The 7,787-nt window shown below is 54.8% G+C and overlaps 1 pseudogene; it reads left to right on the forward strand.

Moving 5' to 3' along the window:
- Positions 1 to 1,875, forward strand: part of LOC128950091 (transcription intermediary factor 1-beta-like) — a 38,083-nt pseudogene extending 36,208 nt beyond the window's left edge.
- Positions 1,876 to 7,787: the final 5,912 nt, after the last annotated feature.

The following is a 7,787-nucleotide window of genomic DNA, read 5'->3' on the forward strand; positions in this document are numbered from 1 at the left end:
TGGGGCTCTTTTTGGGGTTTTTGGGGTGTTTGTGGGGTTTTTGGGCTGTCTGTGGGGTTTTTGGGGTGCTTGTGGGGTTTTTGAGGTTTTTGTGGGATGTTTGTGAGGTTTTTGGGGTGTTTTTGAGGTTTTTGGGGTGTTTTTTATGGTTTTTGTGGGGTTTTTGTGGGGTTTGTGCGGTGTTTGTGGAGTTTTTTGGGGTCTCTGTGAGGTTTTTGGGGTGTTTGTGGGTTTTTTTAGGGTGTTTGTGGGGTTTTTTGTGGGGTTTTTTAGGGTGTTTGTGGGGTTTTTGTGGGGTTTTTGGAGTGTCTGTGGGTTTTTTGGGGTGTTTGTGAGGTTTTTGGGGTGTCCAGCCCCTCTGGAATCCCCATTTCCCCTCAGGACAAGGCGGATCCTGGAGCTGCAGCGGTTCCTTGAACCGCCTCAGCGCTGCCCTCCAGGGCCCTTTTTGGGTTTTTGGGGTGTCTTTGGGGATTTTGGGGTGTCTGTGGGGTTTTTGGGGTGTCTGGAATTCCTGTTTCCCCTCAGGACAAGGCGGATGTTCAGTCCATCCTGCAGCTGCCGCAGTTCTGGGGTGTCTGTGGGGTTTTGGGGGTGTCTGTGGGGTTTTTGGGTTCTTTGTGGGGGTTTTGGAGTGTCTGGGGGGGGTTTAGGGTGTCTGTGAGGGTTTTTGGGGTGTCTGTGGGGTTTTTGGGTTCTTTGTGGGGGTTTTGGGGTGTCTGGGGGGTTTTTAGGGTGTTTGTGGGGTTTTTGGGGTGTTTGTGAGGTTTTTGGGGTGTCCAGCCCCTCTGGAATTCCCATTTCCTCTCAGGATGTGCAGTCCATCCTGGAGCTGCAGAGGTTCCTCGAGAGCCGCCCCAGGGGCCCTTTTTGGGTTCTTTGTGGGGTTTTTGGGGTGTTTGTGGGGTTTTTGTGGGGTTTGTGGGGTTTTTGGGGTTTTTGGGTGTTTGTGGGGTGTTTGTGGGGTTTGTGGGGTTTTTTCCCCTCAGGACAAGGCGGATGTGCAGTCCATGCTGGAGCTGCAGCAGTTCCTCAAGAGCCACCTCAGTGCTGCCTTTGGGGCTCTTTTTGGGGTTTTTGGGGCATTTGTGGGGTGTTTGTGAGGTTTTTGGGTTCTTTGTGGGGTTTTTGGGTTGTTTGGGGGGGTTTTGTGGGGTTTTTGAGGTGTCTTTGGGGTGTCTGTGGGGTTTTTAGGGTGTTTGTGGGGGTTTTGGGGTGTTTGTGGGGTGTTTGTGAGGTTTTTGGGTTCTTTGTGGGGTTTTTAGGTTGTTTGGGGGGTTTTTGTGGGGTTTTTGAGGTGTTTTTGGGGTGTCTGTGAGGTTTTTGGGCTGCTCAGCCTCTGTGGAATCCCCATTTCCCCTCAGGACAAGGCGGATCCTGGAGCTGCAGCAGTTCCTCGAGAGCCACCTCAGCGCTGCCCCTCCGGGCCCTTTTTGGGGTTTTTGGGGTGTCTGTGGGGTTTTTGAGGTGTTTGTGTGGTTTTTGGGGTGTTTGTGGCGTTTTTGGGGTGTCCAGCCCCTCTGGAATTCCCATTTTCCCTCAGGACAAGGCGGATGTGCAGTCCATCCTGGTGCTGCTGTGGTTCCTTGAGAGGCGCCCCAGGGCCCTTTTTGGGGTGTTTGTGGGGTTTTTGGGGTGTTTTGGGGGTTTTTGGGGTGCTCAGCCCCTCAGGAATTCCCGTTTTAGGACAAGGCGGATGTGCAGTCCATCCTGGAGCTGCAGCGGTTCCTCGAGAGCCGCCTCTGCGCCGCCTTCGGGGACCAGAAATTCTCCAGGATGCTGCTGGAGCCTGAGGAGAGCCTGGAGCGGTCAGCGGGACCTGAGTGATGATTTTGGGGGGACAAAACCCTCACAGCACCCCAAATTCCCCTCACAACACCCCAAAGTTACCTCACAGCACCCCAAATTCCCTCCCAGGACCCCCCATTTAACTCCTAGAACCCCAGATTTCCTCACAGGACCCCAATTCCCCTCACAGGACCCCAAATTTACCTCATAGCACCCCAAATTCCCTCCCAGAACCTCAATTTCCCCTCTTAGGACCCCAAATTTACCTCATAGCACCCCAAATTCCCCTCATAAGACCTCAGATTCCTCACCCAGGACCCCAGTTTCCCTCTGAGGACCCCAATTTCCCTCTTAGGACCACAAATTCCCTCACAGCACCCCAGATTCCCTCCCAGGATCTCAATTTCCCCTCACAGCACCCCAAATTCCCTCCCAAAACCCCAAATTCCCTCACAGACCTCAATTTCCCCTTTCAGAACACAAATTTCCTGTTCTAGGACCCCAGTTTCCCTCCCAGCACCTCAAATTCCTCACCCACACCCCCAAATTCCTCTTTTAGGACCCCAAATTCCCTCACAGAACCGCAAATTCCCCTCACAGAACCCCAAATTCCCTCACAGGACCCCAAATTTCCTCACAGGACTCCGATTTCCCTCACAGGACCCCACATTCCTTGCCCAGAACCCGAAATTCCCCTCACAGAACCCCAGATTCCTCACCTAGAACCCCAGATTCCCTGAGAGGATCCCAATCCCCCTCACAGGATTCTGAGTTTTACTCCCAGCACCCCAAATTCCCCTCACAGCACCCCGAATTCCTCTTTTAGGACCCCAGATTCCCCTCCCAGCACCCCAGTTTCCCTCTGAGCAACCCCAATTTCCCTCCCAGCACCCCAATTTCCCCTCTAGACCCCAGTTTCCCCAATTTCACCCCAATTTCCTTCCCAGCACCCCAATTTCCCCTCCCAGCACCCCAATTTCCCCTCCCAGCACCCCAGTTTCCCCAATTTCACCCCAATTTCCCTCTATTCACCCCAATTTCCCCCACATGATTTTTGGGGTCCCCCCAGAGCCCCCCAGGATTTGGGGGTGTCCCTGTCCCCCCTATCCTGGGGTCAGTAAAGGGTAAATGAAGCCCTGGGGGGGTTTAAAGTTTGGGCTCCGGGTTCTGCCTCATTCCTGGGCTGGGTTTGCTGGATTCTGCCCCAGTTTCTGTGCTTGGATTTTCTGGAATTTCCCTCATTTTTGTGTTTGGATTTCCTGAATTCTCCTCAGTTTTAGTGCTTGGATTTCCTGGGTTCCCCCCAATTTCAGGGCTTGGATTTCCTGGCTTCGCCCTCATTTTAGTGTTTGGATTTTGAGGCTTGTCCCTCATTTGTGGGCTCAGATTTCCTGAATTCTCCCCCATTTCTGTACTTGGGGTTTACTGGATTCTCCGTCATTTGAGTATTTGGATTTCCTGCGTTCTCCCCCATTTTAGTGTTTGGATTTCCTGAATTCTCCCCAGTTACTGGGACAGGTACTGGTCCCAGTAAGGGGCACATACTGGTCCCAGTAAGGGCAGGTACTGGTCCCAGTAAGGGGCACATACTGGTCCCAGTAAGGGGCATGTACTGGTCCCAGTAAGGGCAGGTACTGGTCCCAGTAAGGGGCACATACTGGTCCCAGTAAGGGTCATGTACTGGTCCCAGTAAGGGCAGGTACTGGTCCCAGTAAGGGTCATGTACTGGTCCCAGTAAGGGGCACATACTGGTCCCAGTAAGGGGCATGTACTGGTCCCAGTAAGGGGCACGTACTGGTCCCAGTAAGGGTCACGTACTGGTCCCAGTAAGGGTCATGTACTGGTCCCAGTAAGGGTCATGTACTGGTCCCAGTAAGGGGCACATACTGGTCCCAGTAAGGGTCATGTACTGGTCCCAGTAAGGGCAGGTACTGGTCCCAGTAAGGGGCACATACTGGTCCCAGTAAGGGTCACGTACTGGTCCCAGTAAGGGTCATGTACTGGTCCCAGTAAGGGGCACATACTGGTCCCAGTAAGGGGCACATACTGGTACCAGTAAGGGGCACATACTGGTCCCAGTAAGGGTCACGTACTGGTCCCAGTAAGGGTCATGTACTGGTCCCAGTAAGGGGCACATACTGGTTCCAGTAAGGGGCACATACTGGTCCCAGTAAGGATCACGTACTGGTCCCAGTAAGGGGCATGTACTGGTCCCAGTAAGGGGCACATACTGGTCCCAGTAAGGGGCACATACTGGTCCCAGTAAGGGTCATGTACTGGTCCCAGTAAGGGCAGGTACTGGTCCCAGTAAGGGTCATGTACTGGCCCCAGTAAGGGGAACATACTGGTCCCAGTAAGGGCAGGTACTGGTCCCAGTAAGGGGCACATACTGGTCCCAGTAAGGGGCACATACTGGTCCCAGTAAGGGTCATGTACTGGTCCCAGTAAGGGCAGGTACTGGTCCCAGTAAGGGTCATGTACTGGTCCCAGTAAGGGGAACATACTGGTCCCTAGTAAGGGGAACATACTGGTCCCAGTAAGGGCAGGTACTGGTCCCAGTAAGGGGCACATACTGGTCCCAGTAAGGGTCACGTACTGGTCCCAGTAAGGGTCATGTACTGGTCCCAGTAAGGGGCACCTACTGGTCCCAGTAAGGGCAGGTACTGGTCCCAGTAAGGGGCACATACTGGTCCCAGTAAGGGGCACATACTGGTCCCAGTAAGGGTCATGTACTGGTCCCAGTAAGGGCAGGTACTGGTCCCAGTAAGGGGCACGTACTGGTCCCAGTAAGGGGCACATACTGGTCCCAGTAAGGGCAGGTACTGGTCCCAGTAAGGGGCACATACTGGTCCCAGTAAGGGTCACGTACTGGTCCCAGTAAGGGTCATGTACTGGTCCCAGTAAGGGTCATGTACTGGTCCCAGTAAGGGGCACATACTGGTCCCAGTAAGGGTCATGTACTGGTCCCAGTAAGGGCAGGTACTGGTCCCAGTAAGGGTCATTTACTGGTCCCAGTAAGGGGCACATACTGGTCCCAGTAAGGGGCACATACTGGTCCCAGTAAGGGGCATGTACTGGTCCCAGTAAGGGGCACGTACTGGTCCCAGTAAGGGTCACGTACTGGTCCCAGTAAGGGTCATGTACTGGTCCCAGTAAGGGTCATGTACTGGTCCCAGTAAGGGGCACATACTGGTCCCAGTAAGGGTCATGTACTGGTCCCAGTAAGGGCAGGTACTGGTCCCAGTAAGGGGCACATACTGGTCCCAGTAAGGGGCACATACTGGTACCAGTAAGGGTCACGTACTGGTCCCAGTAAGGGTCATGTACTGGTCCCAGTAAGGGGCACATACTGGTCCCAGTAAGGGGCCCATACTGGTCCCAGTAAGGGTCACGTACTGGTCCCAGTAAGGGGCATGTACTGGTCCCAGTAAGGGGCACATACTGGTCCCAGTAAGGGGCACATACTGGTCCCAGTAAGGGTCATGTACTGGTCCCAGTAAGGGCAGGTACTGGTCCCAGTAAGGGTCATGTACTGGCCCCAGTAAGGGGAACATACTGGTCCCAGTAAGGGCAGGTACTGGTCCCAGTAAGGGGCACATACTGGTCCCAGTAAGGGGCACATACTGGTCCCAGTAAGGGTCATGTACTGGTCCCAGTAAGGGCAGGTACTGGTCCCAGTAAGGGTCATGTACTGGTCCCAGTAAGGGGAACAAACTGGTCCTAGTAAGGGGAACATACTGGTCCCAGTAAGGGCAGGTACTGGTCCCAGTAAGGGGCACATACTGGTCCCAGTAAGGGTCACGTACTGGTCCCAGTAAGGGTCATGTACTGGTCCCAGTAAGGGGCACCTACTGGTCCCAGTAAGGGCAGGTACTGGTCCCAGTAAGGGGCACATACTGGTCCCAGTAAGGGGCACATACTGGTCCCAGTAAGGGTCATGTACTGGTCCCAGTAAGGGCAGGTACTGGTCCCAGTAAGGGGCACGTACTGGTCCCAGTAAGGGGCACATACTGGTCCCAGTAAGGGCAGGTACTGGTCCCAGTAAGGGGCACATACTGGTCCCAGTAAGGGTCACGTACTGGTCCCAGTAAGGGTCATGTACTGGTCCCAGTAAGGGGCACATACTGGTCCCAGTAAGGGCAGGTACTGGTCCCAGTAAGGGGCACATACTGGTCCCAGTACGGGCATGTACTGGTCCCAGTAAGGGTCACGTACTGGTCCCAGTAAGGGTCATGTACTGGTCCCAGTAAGGGTCATGTACTGGTCCCAGTAAGGGGCACATACTGGTCCCAGTAAGGGTCACGTACTGGTCCCAGTAAGGGGCACATACTGGTCCCCGTAAGGGGCACATACTGGTCCCAGTAAGGGTCATGTACTGGTCCCAGTAAGGGCAGGTACTGGTCCCAGTAAGGGGCACGTACTGGTCCCAGTAAGGGTCATGTACTGGTCCCCGTAAGGGGCACATACTGGTCCCAGTAAGGGTCATGTACTGGTCCCAGTAAGGGCAGGTACTGGTCCCAGTAAGGGGCACGTACTGGTCCCAGTAAGGGTCATGTACTGGTCCCAGTAAGGGGCACATACTGGTCCCAGTAAGGGTCATGTACTGGTCCCAGTAAGGGGCACATACTGGTTCCAGTAAGGGGCACATACTGGTCCCAGTAAGGGTCATGTACTTGTCCCAGTAAGGGTCACGTACTGGTCCCAGTAAGGGGCACATACTGGTCCAGGTAAGGGTCACGTACTGGTCCCAGTAAGGGGCACATACTGGTCCCAGTAAGGGTCACGTACTGGTCCCAGTAAGGGGCATGTACTGGTCCCAGTAAGGGGCACATACTGGTCCCAGTAAGGGGCACATACTGGTCCCAGTAAGGGCAGGTACTGGTCCCAGTAAGGGTCATGTACTGGTCCCAGTAAGGGGAACATACTGGTGCTAGTAAGGGGAACATACTGGTCCCAGTAAGGGCAGGTACTGGTCCCAGTAAGGGGCACATACTGGTCCCAGTAAGGGGCACGTACTGGTCCCAGTAAGGGTCATGTACTGGTCCCAGTAAGGGGCACCTACTGGTCCCAGTAAGGGCAGGTACTGGTCCCAGTAAGGGGCACATACTGGTCCCAGTAAGGGGCACATACTGGTCCCAGTAAGGGTCATGTACTGGTCCCAGTAAGGGGCACGTACTGGTCCCAGTAAGGGCAGGTACTGGTCCCAGTAAGGGGCACATACTGGTCCCAGTAAGGGTCACGTACTGGTCCCAGTAAGGGTCATGTACTGGTCCCAGTAAGGGTCATGTACTGGTCCCAGTAAGGGGCACATACTGGTCCCAGTAAGGGCAGGTACTGGTCCCAGTAAGGGGCACATACTGGTCCCAGTACGGGCATGTACTGGTCCCAGTAAGGGTCACGTACTGGTCCCAGTAAGGGGGGCACATACTGGTCCCAGTAAGGGGCACATACTGGTCCCAGTAAGGGCAGGTACTGGTCCCAGTAAGGGGCACATACTGGTCCCAGTAAGGGGCACATACTGGTCCCAGTACGGGCAGGTACTGGTCCCAGTAAGGGGCACATACTGGTCCCAGTAAGGGGCACATACTGGTCCCAGTAAGGGCAGGTACTGGTCCCAGTAAGGGGCACGTACTGGTCCCAGTAAGGGGCACTTACTGGTCCCAGTAAGGGTCATGTACTGGTCCCAGTAAGGGGCAGGTACTGGTCCCAGTACGGGCAGGTACTGGTCCCAGTAAGGGGCACATACTGGTCCCAGTACGGGCAGGTACTGGTCCCAGTAAGGGGCACATACTGGTCCCAGTATGGGCAGGTACTGGTCCCAGTTAGGCCCCAGTGGGTTCCAGTAGGGATCAGGAACTGGTTCCAGCAGGGGGCCCATACTGGGACCAGTAGGGGTCAGATACAGGGCCCAGTATGGTCCCAGTATAGTCCCAGTATGGCCCAGTATGGTCCCAGTATGGCCCAGTATGGCCCAGTATGGTCCCAGTATGGCCCCGTAT

The sequence above is a fragment of the Melozone crissalis genome, unplaced genomic scaffold (genome assembly GCF_028551555.1).
Source record: "Melozone crissalis strain CALT ecotype California unplaced genomic scaffold, PUWL_Pcris_2 ptg000420l_1, whole genome shotgun sequence".
In the NCBI taxonomy this organism is placed as follows: domain Eukaryota; kingdom Metazoa; phylum Chordata; class Aves; order Passeriformes; family Passerellidae; genus Melozone; species Melozone crissalis.